Below are 22629 nucleotides of genomic sequence, written 5' to 3' on the forward strand. Positions count from 1 at the left end.
TAGGATAACATCTAGATCTTTGGATTCTAACAAGATAAGAGAGGATGGGAAAGGAACTTCTTCTATTTCTATAGTAACAGAAGGACAATACCGTGTCGAAAATGCTTGATTGCCTGGGGTATTAACTAGTAAAGGTCTCCCAAGACTAACAACTTCCATCCCATGTTTGATTGCAAAACTTTTACACAAAAAGGAATGTGTAGCACCGGAATCAAAAAGCACAGTTGCGGGTATAGAGTTAACAGGAAACGTACCCAAAACAACATCTGGTGCATTCTGAGCTTCTGCGGCTGCAACATGATTGACACGAGCCTTCGGTGCTGGAACATTGAAGTTGTTCGGGGCTGGAGCGTTCTTCACACGCCGAGGCTTCGGACACTTATCAGCATAATGTCCCGGATCACCACAATTGAAGCATATCACTGGCTTGCTTCCCTGTTCCCTCCTAACGGGCTGGTTCTGAACTGGAGTTGCTGCAGGACGAGCAACCACATTACGGTTGTCATTGCCACGATTACCAGTATTGTTGTTGTAGAACTGGCGTTGGGGACGGACAACTGATGAAGATCCTCCTTGAGGGTACGATGGAACTTGAGGTCCAGTAACGAGACGCGGCCTCTGGTTACTGCCCTGTTGTGCCTTAAATTGGGCAGCCCTGCGCTTCTTCTGCTCCATACGGTTATACTTGTCTTCCTGGCGAATCGCTTTGTCCACCAACTGCTGAAAATCCTGGAAATCCGTAGACATCAAAGCATAAGACAACTTATCATTCAGTCCCTCCAAAAACTTCTCCTGACGTTCCTCATCAGTGCGAACATCCTCTGGAGCATAACGCGCTAAACGATTGAAATCATGGAGGTACTCGGTGACTGAACGAGATCCCTGATTGAGTGCTCTAAACTCCCTCTTCTTTAGAGCTACAACACCTGACGGTATATGCGTCTTCTTAAAAGCAGCTGTGAACTCCTGCCAAGTGATAGGTTCTCCTCCAGCCCTGCCTTGGCGAAAATGATCCCACCATTCAGCAGCGGGTCCATGCAACTGATGCGAAGCAAAAGAAACTTTCTCTTGCTCAGTACACTGAATCAAATCCAACTTCTTCTCCACTGCATGCAGCCAATCTCCTGCTTCAACTGGATTGGTGGTGCTTGAGAAGGTAGGGGGTCTCACACGTAAGAAATCTGCCAATTTGTTTTGGGGAGGTGGGGGTGGATTCTGGTTCTGATTATTTCCCTGCTGATTCTGTGCCTGCTGCACTAACAGATTGATCAGTTGTGTTTGTTGGGCCAGAATCTGGGCTAGCGTTGGTTCTCCCTCATTGTTATTGGCTCCACTTCCACTTCCACTTCCAGTGCCGGTGCGCGTGTTCACCATCTGACGATAAGCAGAGACAACAGGAAAGAAAGACAGAGAGACACCTTAGAACGAAGTTATTTAATTAATTTAAATTTCTATATTGCTCTTAACTGTGTATGATTACATTTAAGTTGCATTAACACTACCTCACCAACTTTCTTACACTCTGACAAGCAAAAGAACTAGACTCATGCTGTTACATCCCACCCATGATGTAAGCAGCAACTAAAACCCACACACTCACAAGCAAACTTAAGCAAACAATCTAACACAACGTTCTAAGGCAACGATCTAACTAGACGACTACTTCCACCTTGCGTCGGAACGAAGCGATGAATCTTCTTCCTCTGGAGTAGCTGGCTCTCTTTCTTCAGGATCTTCCTCCTCTTCCTCATCACTTATGATGTCGATGACAGGTTCAGCACGATCGGGCACAGCTTCACCCATCACGCGAATCTTCGAAGCTAACTGGAGACGAGGTGGCGGACAGGTTCTCTTTCTTGCGACGAGACGAAGCTTGGGTGTTGGCGGCGGCATTTCTCCTTTAAGTTCAGCTAATTCCTTCTGTAGACGGTACACCTTGCTCTCCAACTTGCAAATCTTGCCTCGATTCCAATTTTCCCGGTCATGAGCTGCTTTGTCTCGCTCCACACTTACTGCATCCATAGCACTAAGCATATGCACCGCATGCATCAGAGTAGCACTCTCTTCACCATCAGGACAGATATAGGTTCCATAGTCTTGACCATGAGGCTTATGAGGATGATACTGGAAAGCTGATGAATCCAACTCTTCTTCAAAGTGTTGTCGCAACTCTCCAATGGCCACCAAAGCTACTTCTTGACAAGCATGGCAGTACGATCTTCCTCCAGCTTCAAACTTAAAAGATGGAAGGTCTTCACTATCACTAGCCAACGTCACACGAACACGACACTTCTCCTCGTCGGGGTCATGGGGAATCTGACGATACTCAGGAGCAACCTCATAGCCTACTTCAAAAGCCATCAACCTCAGCTCCCTGACGAATCCTAACACCTCGATCAAATTTCTCGGTGAATGGCGAGGCATCTAAAGAGACATAGAAGAGAAGAATTAAAGCATATTTTAAGTTAGCTGCACCAACTAGACTCAACTGATTTTGACCAAAAAGGTAGAAAAAATAAAAGAGAAGACACATACAAAGCTATTTTATAAATATTTTTTTTAGAATTTAACTTTTTAAACAGAAACAAATATATTTTTTTTTTGACAAATAATTAAAATAAAACTGAAATAATTATGATCTATTATAAGCACGGTACAGTGTCACCATAGGAAAGATGAGTAGTACTAGTGCTAACATGATTAAATCGATACCATGATAAATGTACAGTGCCGACCAATCAATAAGATTTGGTAAAAAGTAAAAGGAACATTTTGAAAAGAACAACTTTTTGCTTTTAACAGAAAAGAAATTGAATTAAATAAATTTTGTGCATAACCTTGCATATGCTGCCAACTTAATTAATTTATAAGAGAATAGAGAAGAGCAGTTCTATTTTCAAAATATTTTGAAGGCTACTTAAGGTTTACCATTTGGCTTATCCTAAGGTCAAGGTGGCTCTGATACCAACTTGTCACGCCCGGAATTTCTATCCAAAATTCCAAACGCTTACATGTGTGTTAAACCCTCGTCCAGGAATCAACCGAGGCACACAATGACAATATTGATAATAGAGTACAAATAAATAACTATTTAATACTCGCAAATAATAAATTATTACAGAGGTGGATAGTTCCTCTCAAAGAAAAACATTCTACGCAGCGGAAAGATAAAACTAAAACAAACGACGGAACGGCTATGGCGACTCCACTCCACAGGCAACTTGACCGAGAACAAGCCTAATCCTCCAGATCATCACCTTCACTGAAGTACTCCTCTTCTAATGAATGAATATTGCAAGAATGAGCATATAACATACTCAACAAGCCACACAGCAAATATGCAAGTGCACAGGATAACAAAGGATGGCATAGTATAGTTCATTTGCAGAAAACAGCATTTAACAAATATTTAAGAGAATAGTAAAACAGTTGAATAATTAATCAATATTAAACAAACACCATACAACATACCCATGTTGCATAGGCCCAGCCACATTTGAACAACCAACCCCAGTTGAACAAATATAACCTCCAGACCAGGAACTAACCATTCCAAACCAGGAACTAAATTAATCACCACATTAATGAGTAGTGTGAGACTAATCACGAAAAACATTGCTCAACTCACCCATGACCGCGGGTACGGCTATTCGAATAGTTTAAACTCTGATCAGAGGTGTACCACTGTACCCACAAGACACAACCCCACATCATGTTACCATGTGCCTCAGTACCACCACGATACCTCGGAAAGGAGTAGTGACAATACCCCTCGCATAACACAATTCACTACAGTGCACCGTACCTGGATCATAATCACCCCCTTTAAAACAAGGCATGGACTCCCCAACGACCCCCATGGACTTCTCGCCACTTCTCAGTCTGGCGCACTATAATGAATCATGCTATACAAAAGATAAAGCCGTTGCCCACGCTGGCTTGTGGTTGGCACGATAAATGTTTCACAACAGTAGCTCGCGAACCGGTCCTTAATTGTCATGAGCACAACCATCAAAACCATATGCTCACAACCCACCTTAGTCAGGTTTTAGTTATCAATTAATTATCATCACACGATCGACCATCGTGAGCTACCATTAAATAACCACAATTAACAACATAAAATGATGAAATAGTTTACCATTATCCCTTTTAGTTAACTAATGTTTCTAAGCATGGCTAAGCAAACCTATATATAGCATTTTAGCTGAACCAATCCAATCTATAAGGTTCATGCTAATCAAATTATAACCCATAGGAAAATAAAGTCATCTTCGGCCAATAAATAACTGGGAAAGGTTCACCACCCGATGACATTCGAAAACAATGCATAGTTGAAATAAAATAATAGCTTTAAACGGGATCAACATGCTCAAAGGGTTGTTTGGGATCTGTGTGACTTGCCTTGGGCTTCCACAAACGCTTCGGAACCTTCCTCAGCAGAAACGCTCTCCTCCGGAACGTCGGAAACTAAAGCAAATAAACAAAATCAACAAAACAGTACAAAAACAAGCATAAACAGTACATGTGGATATTTTTAACATGTAGATCTTGATTTTAGAAAAATTTAGAAACTTGAACCACCTAAAACGGATCTACGGTTATTTAGTTATGATTTTGCAAAGTTTTAATCTATTTGAAAATCGGGAAAAAGGAAAAAGAGAGAGAGATGACGTCAGCCCTGGCAAAGATGACGTCAGCCCTAGGGTTGACGTCGGCATGACGTCAGCACGACGGCCGGCTCGGGTCGACGAGCTCGCCGGCGCTAGGGACATCGGCGGCGGGGTTGGAGGGCATCAACGCGTAGAGGGCAACGAGGCGAACCCGTTGGTACTCACCACTACACCGAAAGATGCACGACGGCGGCCGGCGACGAAGAAGAAGGCGGCGGCGGCTCGGGTCGACGACGTCGAGGGTGCTCCGGTGGTCGGCGGCGAAAACGAAGGGGCGGCCGAGCTTCTCCACACCACGGCGCACCTAATGGCGGTGGCGGCGACCAAAGGCGACGGCGGAGACGGCGGCGTGACGCGACCGAAGATGGCCGGCGGCGGCGGCGGACTTCGTGCACGCGGCGGCGACGCTACGGGGCACGAGAGAGCACGGGAAAGGGGGCAAACGGAAGAGGAGATCACGAGGAAGCTTTATATGAGCTCGGATTGAAGAGATCAAGCCGCAAACGGGAGGAATCGAGTCGGGAAGATCTCGGACTCGGTTTTTAGAGATAAAACAAAACGAACTCGATTCGGATCCAAAACTCAACGATTTGCTTAGCTTCTTGAGGGGAAAGAAAGAGGAGACCGAGAGGAACAAAACCCCTCAATCAATTTGAAGAAACGGAATCGGATTAGGACGAATTGAGAGGAGAAAGGGCGGCTAGGGTTCGGGCTCGGGCGGCGGCGGCGGCCGGAGGAGGGAGACGATCCCGACAGGTGGGCCCCACCTGTCGGCCTCCGCGAGAGGGGCGCGGGCGGCAGCGGCTTGGGCCGGCGTGGGCCGCGCGCGGAGGAGGGGGAGGAAAGAGAGAGTTGGGCCGAATTCGGCCCAAGGACCAAGAAGGGGAACTTTTGAACTTTTTTGAATAAAACAATTTGTAAAATGTTGTTTCAATTATTAAAAATACTTCCCTTGCTCAAATAATTCCCAGAAAATTCTAGAAAATAGAGGAGCAAGCATAGTATTTAATAAAATTTTATCTAGCTCATTTTTATGTTGAAAATTTTCCTAGAAAATTAGGGTTTAGCTTGTAGGCTTTTAAAATAATTTCTAAAAATTCCAATTAATCAACAATTTATATATTTAAGATTTTTAGGGTGTGACAAAATATAACACCGGTAAGCGAGCCTCATGGGTTAGCGACTCAACGAATCAACCTACCGTGACACGGGACCACTCAAATGGTCAACCGAACAGGTGAACGGAACCGGCAGCTCAGAACGACTCAAAACGACCGAACGAACGAGACTTTGGCTACACTACGTGCTAACAATGATTAACGACTAATGAACAGCTGTGGCAAGGCTGGTAGAGGCTTAGGAATATGGCTGCGGCTAGACAACTTGGCTACCACGTGACGAGCAGCAGCGAGATAGCGACGACGACATGGTTTAGCAGCGACACGCCCACAACATGGTAGCAGCGGTGGCGCGGCTAGCGCGGGCGGCACCGGCGGCACTAGGGCATGGCTTGGCTTGGCTCAACAAGCTGCAGCACGGCCAACTCGCGGCAGCGGTGCAGTAGTGGCGGCAACGGAGCGCGCGCAGCAGCAGCATGGCATGGTGGCGCCGCTAGGGCACCGCCGGCGGCAACAACGCAACAGTGACTACACAACGACGGCGACGCACAAAACTAAAACATGGCGTGAAAAGGAGTCCTCACCGGGAGACGACGGCGGCAATCCGGCGGCAACACCCGGAGACAACGATGACGCTAGATAACAACAGATTAGTCTAGACTAGATTAAACCCTAGCGGAAAAACCTCAGCAATAAACCATACCGGTGAGATGGATAATAGGGAGGTGAGCTCACCGGCAATACGGCGGCGACAACTAGCGGCGGCGGCGGCTAGGGCGGCGGCAAGCTAGGGTGGCACACGGGAGAGGGGCGGCTAGGGTTGACGGCAAAAGATAGAAATAAAAAAAAGAGAGGGTATGATGACTTATATAGGTGGAGGTGGAGTTGGATTTGGCGGGACCGGCGGTAATGCGCGCAAAGGAGAGGGAGGTGGGGGCGGCTTCGGTCGAGTGGGAGAGGGAAAGGCGCGCGCGCACGGCTGGGGAGGAGGGAAAGAATACGGGAGAAGGGGAACCTAAAAAGGAAAGTGGGAGTGCCGTTTCAGGAAAGGAAAAGGGAATGGGACTCGAATAGGAATAGGACTCGGCTCGTCATATAAAACGAAAGCAAAGCGGCAAAGGGGTCGGTGGATACGACGAACCGCGCACGGGGACAGTGAACCAAGAACGGTTCACGACCACGGGAGGGGGAGGAAAGAATTATTAATTCAAATCCTGACATTTTAAATTAACATTATTACTTCCTCTGCTCTGAATATTCCCCTAAAGTCCTGTTAATGATTTTAAGCATAGAGAATTTCAAAAAAAATTCTCCCTGATAATTCCAATTATTAACCGTAATGTTCAATAGGATTTCCTCCAGGTTAACAGAGTATTTTTTATAGACGATTTATCGATGATTTAGAAACTACGGAAAAGAGGTAAACTCACCCCTGCCCCCCTTGGTGCCCTTTTTTGCAGGTTTGAGGTGTCCCTTGTGCTTTGTGGGAGAGTGTATCTAGGGCTTTTTGTGTGAGTTCAAATTCAAATATAATGTGAAGGTGTATCTTTGAGTGTGTTGGTTCCACTCTTTTTTTTTTTGCAGGGGAAAGGGATAATTACTCATTAGCCTCCTCACAGATAAACTGCGAGATAAAAGTACACTTATTGTCCGGCCAAAACTGTGTGATCTTGTCACAACGGCCCTTATTTGCTAAATAGTGGCTAATATGATTTTGACTTCTAAGACACTTACTGAAGCTAATATCCCTATTTCCCACCAAGAGAGAATCTATCTCCCTGATTAAAAACGCCAGCTCCGATTTAGCACCTGTTGCATCGCGGAAAAGATGGATCATCGCCAAGCAGTCTGTCTCAATCACTATTGGCAGCAGGGTCCATTGTAGGGCGAGAGCAAGACCATCCCTGCAGGCAAGGAGTTCCGTTTCCAAAGCACTGCTACAACAATCAACATGTCCACAAGCAGCAAAAATAACCTCTCCTGTGCAATTGCGCAACACAGCGCCTATACCACCCTTGCCGTCACTCTCCTGGAATGAGCCATCAACATTCAGTTTCATGCTTCCTGGGAGCGGCTTCAACCATTTGTCAGGAACAGGTTCTCGACTCCGTTTGATGCTGTGCAACTTCTTTTGAACCACATCCACAACATGTTTCCCCTTCTCAGGACTTGCTTGGGGGTGTTGCTTGATCTCAGCAAGGGAGAGCACATAGCTTTCAATGAAACGTTTGGACACTAGCATTCCTGGAGCTGGTTTGCCATGCACTATTTCATTCCGTGTGTGCCAGATTCGCCACAGTACCATTAAAAGCATGACCTGATCCTCCGGCTGCGACTGCTCCAACAGGTCCAGGATCACTTTCGGATCTCCATTGCGAATGTTACTGAGAGGGTTAAGCTTCATATCAACAGTCATCGCTTCCCAGAATTACCGGGCATGTGGGCAACGATACAAAGCGTGAGCAACATATTCTGACTCCACCCCACAAATGGTCAGATGTCTGAAACTTCAAGCTTCCTCTTCTTCTTATTTTCCAATGTTGGAAGGCTGTTAGTAATAGCTCGCCAGGCAAAAATCTTCACCTTTTGGGGCGCATTGCATTTCCAAAGGGCATTCCAGGCTCTGCTATTTCCATTCCCGGACGAACTCGAGCCTTCATCAACATGTGCCAGAGCTACTGCCAGATGATAAGCACTTCTGACAGAAAATCTCCCCAGTTTATCCGGATGCCAAGCAATGAAATCATCTTCCAGCCTTGAAGATAAACGAATGTTTAGGATGGCCTCTGCGTCCATGGGCAGGAAATGCTGCGAGATTTTGTCAGTATCCCAGGACCCGGACTGATCAATCAGGTCTGAAACCCATCTCAGTCTGCAATTTCTTTTAGCTGAGATGGGTCTTCTTGAATAGCTCCGCGGAATCCAGGGATCCCTCCACAATCTGACTGATTTACCATTGCCAATGCGCCATATGATGCCCTTCTTCAGTAATTCTAAACCATATTCGATCGCTCTCCAGCCTGGAGAGGCATTACCTCCAAAACTTGTATCAATGAGAGAACCGTTCGGGTAGTATATGGCCTTCAAAATTCTAGCACAGAGACTGTCCGGTCTGTCCAACAATCTCCAGGCTTGTCTAGCTAGAAGCGCCTGATTAAACAGCCTGAAATCCCTAAACCCCATACCTCCCTTCAACTTCTGAGCAATCAAACAGTCCCAGGATTTCCAGTGCGTTCTCCTCATCCCTTTCTCTGCTCCCCACCAGAAATTACGAACCAGTTTTGTCAATTCCTCGCAGACCGATTCCGGGAGCTTGAAGAGTCCCATAACATAAACAGGCATGGCCTGTAGGACCGCTTTAATCAAAATCTCCTTTCCCCCAGTTGACAGAAATTTCTCCCCCCACAGCATAATTCTCTTCCATAATCTCTCCTGGAGGCTTTGGAATTTTCCTTTGGTCATTCTACCCTCAGGCGTCGGAAAGCCCAAATATTTATCTTCAAAGGAGTTACTTATCTGCAGGGTCTGCTTTATCTGATTTTGGACAGCAGTAGGAGAGCTTTGCCCGAACATGATGGAGCATTTGGAAGGATTTATCAATTGCCCAGTGCAGGAAGCATAAGTTTCGAGAACTTCTTTCATCACTACCGCCTGATCATTTGCCGCTTTAAAGAACAACGGTGTGTCATCCGCAAACAGTAAATGCAACACAGCAGGAGCATGCCGGCATATATGAATTGGGTTCATAGCTCCCTGATCCACTTTCTCTTCTAGTAGGAAGGACAGTCCATCAGCCACAAAAAGGAATAGAAAGGGCGAAAGCGGATCACCCTGACGCAGACCTCGTGATGGAGCAAAGGTGTTCAACAGGGTTCCATTAAGTTTAACTGCATATCTCACCAAGGTTATGCATGCCATAATCCATTTAACCCAACAGTGAGCGAAACCCAGTTTAACCATTGCTTGCTCCAAAAATTCCCAGTCTACACGGTCATACGCTTTGGACAAGTCCAACTTGTATGCGCTGTAAGCATTCTCAGGATTTTTATTCCTCTGTATATGGTGGAAGTATTCGAATGCTATCAGGGCATTATCTGTTATCAATCTACCAGGGACAAAGGCACTCTGGTTCTGTGACACCAGATCATCCAGGATTGGTCTTAGTCTGTTCACCAAACACTTAGACACTATTTTATAGACCACATTGCACAAACTGATAGGTCTGAAATCCTTTAGTTCCTGTGGTTGCTCAGTTTTCGGTATCAGAACAATGGCAGTCTCATTGACCCCCGAAGGCATGGTACCCAAAGAGAAAAATTCTTGTACAGCTCGCACAATGTCGTCCTTTAGTATAGCCCAATTCCTCTGATAGAACCGACCGGGGAATCCATCTGGCCCGGGAGCTTTTAACGGACCAATTTGGAACAGAGCATTTGCTATTTCCTCTTCACTAAAGGTTTTGCATAGTTCCTCATTCATCGCATCTGTGACTTTCGGCTTCATCAGGCTAGTGACTCTCGAATGATCAATACTGGGGTCGGCAGTGAACAGCCTTTGGAAATACTCAGTTGCCATACGTTCCAACTCTTTTGTCGTACTGTGAACAGTATCGTCACTATCCCGTAGCTTTGTAATCTTATTCTTCTTAGCTCTCCACACTGCTTTGTTGTGAAAGAAGCGTGTATTTCTATCACCTTCTTTCAGCCAAGCAATTCGAGATCGTTGCAGCCATATCATCTCCTCACGGTACAGAAGTTCATTCATTTAATCGGACACCCGTCTTATTTCCCTGTTGTTGGCATTACTTAGAAGAAGTTTAGATAGTTTCTTTCTATTTTTCTCAATCTCCCGGCTGACATTCCTGAACTTTTTCTTACTCCATGTGCGAAGATCAGACATCATCCTAAACAGAGCTTGACTAATGTCGCTCAAATCCTGCTTAACTCCGGAGACGCCCCAAGATTCTGCTATAACTTCAGAGATTGCAGGGTCTCTTTCCCAGTAAATTTCATAATGGACACACTTCACAGGATTCCCACTTGACAAGGATGGGGCAATGGTCTGATCTAGGAGAGGACAGATGAAACACCTGTGCTGTAGAGAACAGTCCCCTCCACCCATCATCTGCAAGGGCGCGGTCTAGGCGCACTTTAACATTACTGCGTCCTTCTCTCCTATTATCATAAGTGTATGGCACCCCCGAGAACCCCAGATCATGGAGATCACATCTCTGGACCACATCCCTAAAGGCTTGCATTTGCAGCTCACTTCGTTGTTTTAGAGAGAAATGCTCAAACTGCCAAAGAGTCTCATTAAAATCACCCACCACTAACCACGGGAGATCCGAAACTTGCTTAATTGAATTTAACAACGCCCACATACGATGTCTGTTTTCCACTCTAGGTTCCCCGTACACAAAAGTAGCATGCCAGACAGGAGCATTCACAGATAAACGAACATACGCGTCAATATATCTCTCATTCATACTTATAATTTCCACATGAATAGACTCATGCCAGAATAAAGCCAGACCCCCACTCATCCCATCACTGTTAACCCCAGCAAAACCCCTCAAACCCAATCTATTCCGCAGCCTACGAACCTTCTCAATCTTTTGCCTAGTCTCACTTAAAAACACAATATGGGAACCTGCCTCCTTCACTAAGGCACAAAGGTCACGAACTGTCACCGCGTTCCCTATACCGCGACAGTTCCAAGCCAAGCAACTCATTGCTCCTGACGGGACCCAATCACAGGTCCCGTCAGTTTACCAGCGGCCCCATGGCTGGTTGCCTCCATATCGTCTGTGTCCTCACCCTCTACAGCCTTCTTGAGTCTCTTCACTGCTCTAGCTGCCTTGCCGATATCCCCATGCATGGAATTGCTGCCACCTGTGTATTGTTGGTATTCCAACAATGCTTGCTGAACCCTCCCTTTTATCTGGAGTCCTGACTGGTCTGGCATCCTCTTCCTATTGGCATCGCTGATCTCCTCGGATGACACTTCCCCAAACGAGGCTTGCTGTTGAAGGTTCCTCATGGCTGGTATCATCTCAGAAGCAGAAATTTCATCACCATCAGTCTTCTTGGGTGCTTCCTTCTCCGATTGTTGCTGGGCTAGCTTCCCAGCAGGGACAACCATCGATGTTCCCTGAGTTTTGTCCCCCGTAACATCCATCTTCCCAGCCTGTTGAGCTAACATCTCATCGATTGCAGTGTCCCCTTCCCTTTCCTTAAACTCAAACCCATCATGGGCATCAACTCTGGGCGGTATTGCTTCCTGCATCTGACCATCTTGTTTGTGTCTGGAGGACAACGAACTAGCACTTCCTGCCCCTCTGAAGAACAAGTTACGTGCAACACTTGATGTTTGGGCAGCTTTCACTTTACTGATCTTCTTCTCAAAAGGTTTAAGGGGGGAGCATCGTAGCTCAGCTGAGAATTGGAAAGGTTGCTCCTCATTAGCAGATCTTCTATTGCAATCTCTGTCGGAATGACCAATAAAACCACAGATAAAGCAAAAGTGCGGTACCCGCTCATAATGTAAATCGAACCTGCGAAGGACCTCCTTGCCTTGGACAGTCATCCTTATAGCTATCTGTGATTTCAGAGGACGCTTGACAGGGAGATCAACACGAATGTGGAAAAAATCATGTTTGTTGCGTCCATCATCCCCCACGTCTACCTCACGAACTTTGCCGAGTTTGCTCCCAAACATCTCACCTCTTACCTTTGTCATCAACACCAGAGGGAGGTCATATATGCGCACCCAGATCGGAACAACATCCAAAGGAACGTTTGATGGGCACGTAATGCCATCAAAACTCGCTACCAGGAGCGCATCTCCTCTATGAATCCAAGGACCCCCTTTAATGACAAAATCATAGTCTCCCTCTGCCGAGAAGGTTATGATGAACATGTTGTCACGTAGTGATTTGTAGCTTATATCTGCTCTCAATCTCCAAGCTCTGCGCATGTCGTCAAACAGGGCCACTTGGTTCGGAGTTCTCAGAGAATAGAACCTCGCCAAGATCGTCCACAGGCCAGCAGTCTGCAGTTCATCATCCTCAATATTCACCACAACCACATCCTCATCATCCTCCACCAGATCTCCTTCGGTGAACACCGTAGGACCCTGTGTTGCATCAACTTGGTTGTTCTCTGCAGATCCCCTCCTCGCAGCCGTTGTGTGTTCCTGGCCCTGATCAGATGTGCCCGCTGCTCCCTTGATCATCTTCAGAGGAATCCTGTCGAGAATCACCGCGTCCGTCTCATTACCGCTCGTCGGCTTCGGGTGGGAAATTATCCCAATGACGATCCCTTTATCACCCCCACCGACATTGGCCGCCATGGGACTTCCGCTAGATCCAACAAACAAAGAGACGGGGTTGACAACGCCTAGCCCTATCTCCGGAAAAACTTTGAACCGCACCTTCGGCCACCACTGTGCCTTGTATTTATACTGCAAAGCCACAGAATTAGGATTCCAATACAACTCGAACTTCGGATGCCAAAACAGATTCAATCTCCTCCCCCTTCCAGAATTTCGCAAGGGCCACAGATCCACTGGAACAATATGGAAAGCAGAGAACGAACCCTTCCCATAGATCAATCCGCCTAAAGGGAAAGCCTTCAACTTATCTCCTATACGAGTATGATCAAGCCACCCTACCAGATCACGTTTCAACACAGGGAGGAAATCCCCCCCAGAACAACCCACGGCGGGTAAAACCCCCGGAGACATCAGGAGCATATTGGAGGAGATCTCCATCCAGACCCATCTCGCCACACGCGAGAGCTCTGCCGCCGCCCGGTCACCCGGGTGGCGCATAAACCCTAACCCTAACATGCGAACACTCTTTTGTTATGAGTTGATTTGAATTTATTTTGTGCAATTTAAATTTTGTATTTACTTCGTATAATTTAAATTTATACTATATCAATTTATGGGTATTGCCCCCTCCCTTTCTAGATTTATGTGGAGTGTGTTTCTATTCTCCTTCTAATTCTATCGGCTCTTGTTTTCCTAGCGATGAACGGAAAGGCAACCTCATATGACTTTCGAGCTATTTGGGAGGTTGAAGTTCTCATCCCAACTAGATTCTTTGTATCTTTTCTCAACCTTCTGCTAAATCTAGCTTATCACATAGCTTCTGTCTAAGGGAGATATTGTGGAAGAATTTTGAGCGAGTATTTGGGTAAAGATTTTTAGAAAGCCATATTCACCCTCCCTCTATAGCAGGCACCGGTCTTTCACGTGCTTAAGATGTTGAGATGACCCGTATGTGTTTGATGGGCTGGGAAAATATATTCAACTCTGGTTTTTAAGTTTACCATTTCACTCCGCAATGTGCCACTATATATTTAACGGGGAAAAAAAGAGAAATGTGATGCCCCATGTTCACCGATTGCCATGTCTTCGTCGGAACTCCAATTGTAGCACAAGTATGGTCTGTTTGGTACAGTTAGACATCGTCTATCCAAGCAATGCTTTAAAAGCTGAATGTTCACCCTTATCTCCAGTTTATTTCTGAAAATGCTTCATTGAAGCGTGAGGTATAACAGTGAAGTTGGGTGAGAATTCTCCGTAGGACCAAACAGTAAGAACTAAGCCAACCAGAGACGGGTGAATGGTTGTAGTACCCAAAAATCAAAAATTTTAGCGGAAATAAAATTTACCCTCGAATCGATGAATCACGGGCTAACCGGTGTAGATTAACCGGTTTGACCGAACCGTAGCCGCCGGTCTGACCGGTATTGATCTCTCGGTCTAACCACCGAAACTTGTCACCAATGTCTGTTGTCGCTGCCGGTCTGACCACTGTTACTCCGCTAGTTTGACCGCCGCAATGCCGTTGGTCTGATCGCCAGTATCCCACCGGTTGGACCGTCGAACCCGAGCAAATACAAATTGAAGAACTCTTGGTGTAGATGATAATTTTATTACTTCTATCTATGTTTACAAAGTGCAACAACAGCACTCCTCACGAAAATCTCGACTAACCTCGAAACCCTAACTAATCTCTCAACTCAATGCTCTCAAAAGCGATACTGGGATGCCACACCCTCCATCTATTTATACACTAGATGGATACCCCGCGCGTTGCTATGGGAGAACTGTGTGATAATATAGTAGATATGAATTCCAAAAAAAATTTTCTTACCTACTATATGATTTTTTTCATGTATTTATATATCTTTGTGCCTTTATCAATTATCCATAGGTTATAAATGGTTGTGTTGTATGGTGTGTCTTTTGGGGGAAGATATGTAATTTACACTCTTGATGAATCATGCAAAGGCTAAAAACAATTGAGGTGATGTGAATGGCATTAACTTTATAGAAAGTAGGGATGAGCTAGGCAGCATAAAACCACGAACCAAACTCATACAAGAAATCCTAATCCACCTAGGAAACCTTCCCGTACAAGAAACCAACTTTACAAACTCCAATCATACTAATTTTGGACTCCTTCCAAATTCAACTTCGTATCCCATATGCACACAATGGAATCTTCACCAACTACGTGCATTGATGTTTAGCCTAAGTATCCCGCATGATATCTAACTGTCCGGATGCCACCTTATCTCCAAGTTGACTCCCGATCCATCATCGGCAATACTCTCCCGAGGCATCAAGACAACTACACATATATCAAACAAAGAAACCATATTCCGAGACCAAGCTATCTCCAACTTGACTCATTATTAGCAAACAATGGTATTACATGCGTATAGTATCCATCTAGAAGCCATAAACATGAACTAACCACGGATATCCAACGAAACAACCCGAAACCGAAACCAACACAAAGTCGGCCGGTCAGACCACGGGCTAGCCGGTCCGACCGCTCGATACACGCCGGTCTGACCGGCAACCAATGTCCGGTCTGACCGGACCTAACATCCAACAGCACCTATTCATCACCTGCAAATCCAATCATCTCCAAAACCACTTCACTAATAATCTCCAAATATCAAAACCAATAATCTGATATGTCATTTTGTTCATCACATAATAAGAATCAAACACACTTTGATTTTACATCCTCTACTATAATGTCACTACCATTACAATCACTGGTATGGGGTCTCACCCTCCTATTGCACCATACGTCAATGTCTATAATGGTAGTGCCATTATGCTATAGGATGTGAACCCCACTGAAGTTATATACACTGATGCATTCAATGTCTCGTAGTGCCATTTTTCCACAACCACACTGATAGTTGGCCTCAGTCTTATTTTACAGACACAGATTCAATGCAACAATAAGAGTAATTTTACAATACTTTTAAGATGGTACGACATCTTATTTATCACTTTATGATACATCAAGGTATCTTAACACTAAGAACGCATAACAAGGATACCAAAATATAAGCTAGAAATCATGGTACCTCCCCAAATCCTCTGAACCATGTAGAATATCTTATGCATCTTGCAACTTTTGTCTGGTTACTGCTTGGTCTCTTTAGCTCGAGATTTCATCAAGATGAAAAGATCGTCTGTTACTTTTGTCATTTCTGGTCGTTGATCCACGTCAAGGTTTAAACATTCCACAGCAATCCTCACGAGACCATCAAGAACGTCCAAGTCTTCTGCCAGCGTGATATCCTTATCAAACAGCTCAGTTGCTTTCCTTTTCTCTTTGTGAGCATCTAGAAAATTCCGAACTAAGCTATTGTTGTCAGAATATGTGGCCTTCTTCCTGCTGATGAGCTCCAAGAGAACAACCCCATAACTGTAGACATCACTTTTCTTCGTTAATAGTCCTGTTTGTAGGTAAACTGGATCCATATAACTCATGTCACCAATGACTTTATCTGTGTGTTGATTTTTATCTACGGCAATTAGCCTCGAAATCCCAAAATCAGATATCTTTGGAACAAAGTTGTCATCCAAAAGTATGTTAGCTGGTTTAACATTACCATGCAGGATTGTATTGGTGGTTTTCGAATGCATATATGCCAGACCTTCGGCTGATTCGGCAGCAATATCCAAACGTAAATCCAAACTGAGAGGTTCTCCGTTACTACCGTGAAGAATGTCATCGAGACTGCCATTAGTGATAAATTCATATACTAAAATTGGGATATCAACTTCTACGCAACAACCTATCAGCTTGACAATGTTCTTATGGATGACTCGGGATTGGATGATGATCTCGTTTGCAAATTGATCCTTTTGTGCAGCATTGACTTTGATGGACTTCTTTACGGCCACCAGTTTGTTATCAGCAAGACGGCCTTTGTAAACCTCTCCGAATCCACCTTTTCCAATAATATTGCTAGCTTTCAGAATTGGTTTGAGTTCTTCTTTCTTGAATATCTTTATGTTGTTGACTTTTTCTAATATAGGACCACCATTCTTTTCAAAAAATTCTCTCATCTTCCTTTTCTCTCTGTGAACAAGTGCAAGGAACACAAGGACTGCGACAATAAAGAGACCACCTATTGCACCTGCATGTGGAATATATAATAGAGTACTCAATATCATTGAAACGAACCACAATAATGTATCATGAAGCTATAAATATTAAACTGACGGATTGAGTTTTACAATGATATTTTTATTGTTTCTATACTGTTTAGAGTAAATGAATAACAAAATTTTAAATTGCTTGGATGTCAATGACTAATTAACTTGTAAATACTAAATGTGGTACATGGATAAATCTTTAATACATTAAAATTTTAAAATATCATATAGAATCACCTTGAAAATGCTCGTTACATTTACCAAGGGTACTACAAATACGAGATGTGCTTTTATGCTCTTCAAAGAAAAAAACAGCACAACTTTTGAAGAAGAGGTACTTAATAGTATAAACATCATCCTTGAGGGAGTTAATCTCCGTTCCTACAAGTCCGGAGGCCACACCAAAGCATACTGGGAACTTGTCCTGCTCGCCACCGTCGCAAACTAAAAACCTCTAGTCAACAACTGAGGGTATGTTTGGATCCAGGGACTAATTTTTAGTCTCTGTCACATCGGATTTTTGATACTAATTAAAAGTATTAAACGTAGACTAATGATAAAACAAATTCCATAACCCTGGACTAATTCGCGGGACAAATCTATTGAGCCTAATTAATCCATGATTAGCCTATGTGATGCTACAGTAAACTTGTGTTAATTATGAATTAATTAAGCTTAAAAAGTTATCTCGCGAATTAGCTCTCATTTATACAATTAGTTTTATTGTTAATATATGTTTAATACTCTAAATTAGTATCCAAACATCTGATGTGATAGGGACTAAAATTAGTCCCTGAATCCATTCTTGCCAATGATGGTCCAAGATCGATCTAAAAGAGAACAGTTCCCAAAAGCAAATCCTTGTAAGCTGATCTGTTTTTTTTTTTGTTTTGTTTTTATATGTAGCCTACATCAAACCTGACACAACGGACCGAATTACTAAACCGTGCTGCCATTGATTAAATTCACCAACTCAGGGATGAGACAAGAGGGAAGGAAAAGTAATAGAGCTTTGTGGGCGTCTGGATTACGAACTCCCAGTCCATATCAATCTTATGCTAGACAGAGGACTGATCTGCTCAGTGTGGGAATCAGGCTGCAGTTCTATCCACAACGACGGGAACCTGGGCAGCAGCCTCGTCGAGGGGATCCTCTGGTATATGCTGGCGAGTACAGCCGAGTACACAGTTTTTTCTTTGAAGACCATATAAGCACGTCTGGCCGTAAATCAAACGTTTGACTGAGTTTATATAAAAATATAATTCACCCTTATGGTTATCTTAATAAAATGAAGTTTTTAAGGAGCTCAGTTTTTTTTTCGCCGTTCATTATACTAGGAAGCAATGGTACGTGTGATCTATTAGGGCATGCACAACGGTATTATTATCTTAAAAAAAAGTATAACGGTATCTAATAACGGGCTCTTTTTCCGATGTGGAAGAGAGAGGGGAAGGAAAGGGAAACATAGTTGCTACGCATTACAACGGTTTTAGTCGACTCTTAGCATTTATTAGATAAAATTTTATTGCATGGGGTTAAAGAAAAGGAAACTAGGGTAATAAAAACTTACTTTCGTGCATTAATGGGTAAGATGTTTTGTTGTCTTAATTATTATAGAAAAAGTCTCTAAAAGCAAGTTTTACAGTGGAGGTTGATGTCACCTCTAATTTAAATCATATCATCTACTCATTAATTAAGAGGTAACAAGTACAACGTATCACATCTAATACACAAACCCTAACACCATCGTGCACTTTGCTTGAAAATTATGTGGAAGTTATCCCTTGCATGAGGAATGGCTTATTTTCTCTCCTAACTTCTTTCCTCTACGTCATTATCTAATCCTATGTGGCAAATTTTATGAGCAACATATAGGAGCTGATATGACTTGCTCTAAGTGATATGTATTAACTAAGAGCCTAAATCGAACTCTAGCTTTTTACATGCCCTTATCTGGTTGGAGGTAATACCTCAGAATAAGGAATGAAATATATCCCTTAATGTGCCATTAAAATTAACACTGTTCATAGGACACGTGGTGTAATTTGTAAAACTATATCACATATTTCTGTTTACAAATTTGAAATACAAATATGCCAATTATGTTTAGCACCCTGAATATAATTTGTTTGAATCAAATCTCAATCATATTTAAAATCAAGACTGGACCATAAAGGCAAGTCTTTTCTAATCTGATTTGAGAACACTAAAATATATAGACACTTAGAAAAGTATTATGCGATTTCTAATTTAAATGTATAGTAAAAAAATTGTGATGTACAGTATTTAAATTATATTCATGTATGATTTCACATATACATATTTTAAGAATAAATTGACGTGCTCATCTTCATTTCAATACATATCTATAGTTCCTAACTTCTACAAGCTTGCATAATTGAGTTATGGAAGGGCAATTAATGAGCGTTGGTCTTTTTAATTTTTTCTGTGATATATTAAATGAAAGGAGCAATTATATTTTTCTTAGGAAAAATATACTAGTAACAATTGTAGCCTGTTACATCCCTAGAGGTATGTTGGAGTACTGTAAAAGGGTTCTACAAGAATAAAGTCCACCCGGGACAAGTGCCCTTGTACCACACCATATGCTCCCAAAAATTTGTGAGCCTATCAATTACGGGTTGCGTTCTCTACTCAGTGTTCTCAACTTCATCCCACTTGTCTTTCACTCGTACGTCTCCTAAACGGTTAAACGGTGCGTATTTTTTAAAAAAATTATATAGAAAAGTTATTTTAAAAATCATATTAATCCATTTTAAAAAATAGCTAATATTTAATTAATCATGCACTAATGAGTCGCTTCGTTTTGCGTACGTGAGAGATGAGTTCCCAACTTAGTTTGTCTAACTCAGCCAAGTAGAGCTATTACAAAGCTACATATTGCATTCTTGTATAATCATTATAAATGCTTAGATCATAGTAGAATGGTTATTTTCTAGGATCATTAGATGTATTTCGAAACGAAGTGTTTTCTTGACTGTAAAGCAATAGTATATATGTAGAACGGTTCTTTTCGAAACGAAGTTGTTGATGAAGGGATTTGTATCCATGCATTATGAGTTCCTTCATGATGGCAGAAAAATATCACCGCGAATATAATGTCACGTACCTACAACAATCTTAGCCTGTAAAGGAAATTTCTCTGAGCAAGTTCCTGCTTTGCCATCACCGCTCATTCCACGTTTGCATGGACAATCATATCCGCCTGGTCTGTTCATGCAGATTCCATTTCTTGAACAAGGATACAGGACTCGGAGCTCAGGATGGCTATCTCGGAGGGCACATTCATCAATATCTGTGCGCAAACAGCAATTAATTTTCACATATCCGTGTACTCATGGTGTAATATTGTTATACTCCCTCCATATTTTAATGTATGACGCCGTTAACTTTTTAACCAACGTTTGACCATTCATCTTATTCAAAAATTTTATGCAAATATAAAAATACTTATGTCATGCTTAAAGAGCATTTGATGATAAATCAAGTCACAATAAAATAAATTATAATTACATAAAATTTTTGAATAAAACGAAAGGTCAAACGTTTGTCAAAAAGTCAACGGCGTCGTACATTAAAATACGGAGTGAGTATATCACATCAATGTCATCAAGAACGATAATATATGGATGTAGAGTTACAGAGAGGAGGAGAACGCACCATGACATCCGTTAGGTATGTAAGGATTCCCATCATATCCCTTACTACAGTTGCAGATGTAACCATCACCGTTGGTCACGTTGACGCATGAGCTGTTGCTGCTGACACAAGCATAGTTCGCCGGCGGCGCCTGGCCTGCCGCTGGGCAAAAACCATCCCTGATGGCGAAGTCAATCACTAGCGGGACACCCTTTGGATATTTCTTGGAGAAGTTGTCGGAATAGAGGTCCGGCGAAGTGAAGTTGTACCAGTCCTTCTCCACCACCATGCCGTAGGAACAGGGAGTAATCCCTCACAAAGAGTTGTTCTGCCGTAGGAAGGACACCGCGATAGAGCCAATGCCTTGAGTGATTTCACCCTGGCAGCAGCCTCCTCCCAGGCATGACCCATTCGTTGCAAATTCAGGTTGCCCGAGCCGCACACCACAGGTCTTGAGGAAGCCGGATCCACGCACCGATCTCGCGAGGTTTGCTTCCATGTTCCAGCCGACGGCTGTGAGAGCATTGCGCGTGGAGATGAGGAATGGCCCGGCCAAGCCCGTCATCTGCCTCTTCACCAAATGATATGTGTCGTTGAGGCTGCAATCCGAGCTCACAGGGCCATATGCCCGTGCTACGCCCTCTGTGAGGTTTATGCTCATCAGCTCCATGAACAAAAAATCATCAGTCATGAGATGTGTCGGCATGCCTTCCTCCGTCGTCAAGTAGTAGCGCTCTTCAAATTCCTGATAGTTTTGCCTGTCTCCAGGATTAGAATTTCCGAGGAAGAGGCGAGGTGGACTGAATGTGTCGTTGCAGGTGACCTCGAAGCCTGGAAGGAAGCAACTGCTCTGCTTCGTGCCGAACGGGAAGGGTATGCTGATGTTGCCGCACTTGTCGATGCAGCCTGGAAGTGTTATCGGCGGCAGCGTGGCTACATGTTGATCTGTACTAGCAGCCAAAATCAGAAGGGTTGCGAGGACTAGACGCAGCAGCAATCTACAGGGCAGGATCATCAACATTTTGCTCAATATATGTATAACCTACAGCAGCTAGGCATAAATATTTGAGTCTGTGTACGTGTTTATGCATGATCCATCATAAATGTCCATCTCATCTATTTATAGCCCCTTCATGCCCACATATTGCTGCGTCTCTGCGCTGTCATCCGCATCTTCTTTGGCTGGCATCCCCAGTTTGGAAATAATTAAGTAAAGGTACAAGTCCACACGTCCGGCGGCCACTTGTCGCCGAACAATGGCGGGTCGCCTGCGAGGAAGGCGCGCGGCGGGCTGAACGTGCGGTCGCAGATGACCTCGAAGCCGGCGACTTTATATATACACCATGACAGTCGTAACGTACTACAGAAGTTACACGATCAGCAACTCATACAATAATTAATATACTACTGGCAACTAGCTATAACAAGTGTAGCATAGTACAACGCTGAACCTTCTACCTTCCAAGTGGTAGAGGTTGCTCAGTAGTTGTGGTCATGCATATACTGGGATTAATTCTAGGTGACTAGGTGACATGTTCGCACGTGTTATTGCGACCAAATTGTTCATCTCCTATAATATTGATCTAGGGTGTGTTTAGTTATTTGGGTGTAAAGTTTTTGAAGTATGCGGACACACATTTGAAGTATTAAACGTAGACTAATAACAAAACAAATTACAGATTTCGTCTGTAAACTGC

At 43.6% G+C, this 22629-nt stretch overlaps 2 pseudogenes; both read right to left on the reverse strand.

The window, feature by feature from the left end:
• Positions 1-1659: 1659 nt before the first annotated feature.
• LOC136353499 (uncharacterized) lies at positions 1660-13141 on the reverse strand (annotated as a pseudogene).
• Positions 13142-15966: 2825 nt separating this feature from the next.
• On the reverse strand, positions 15967-21989 carry LOC4348193 (wall-associated receptor kinase 3-like; annotated as a pseudogene).
• Between the last annotated feature and the right edge of the window lie 640 nt (positions 21990-22629).

This window comes from Oryza sativa, chromosome 10, assembly GCF_034140825.1.
Source record: "Oryza sativa Japonica Group chromosome 10, ASM3414082v1".
Taxonomy (NCBI): Eukaryota; Viridiplantae; Streptophyta; class Magnoliopsida; order Poales; family Poaceae; genus Oryza; species Oryza sativa.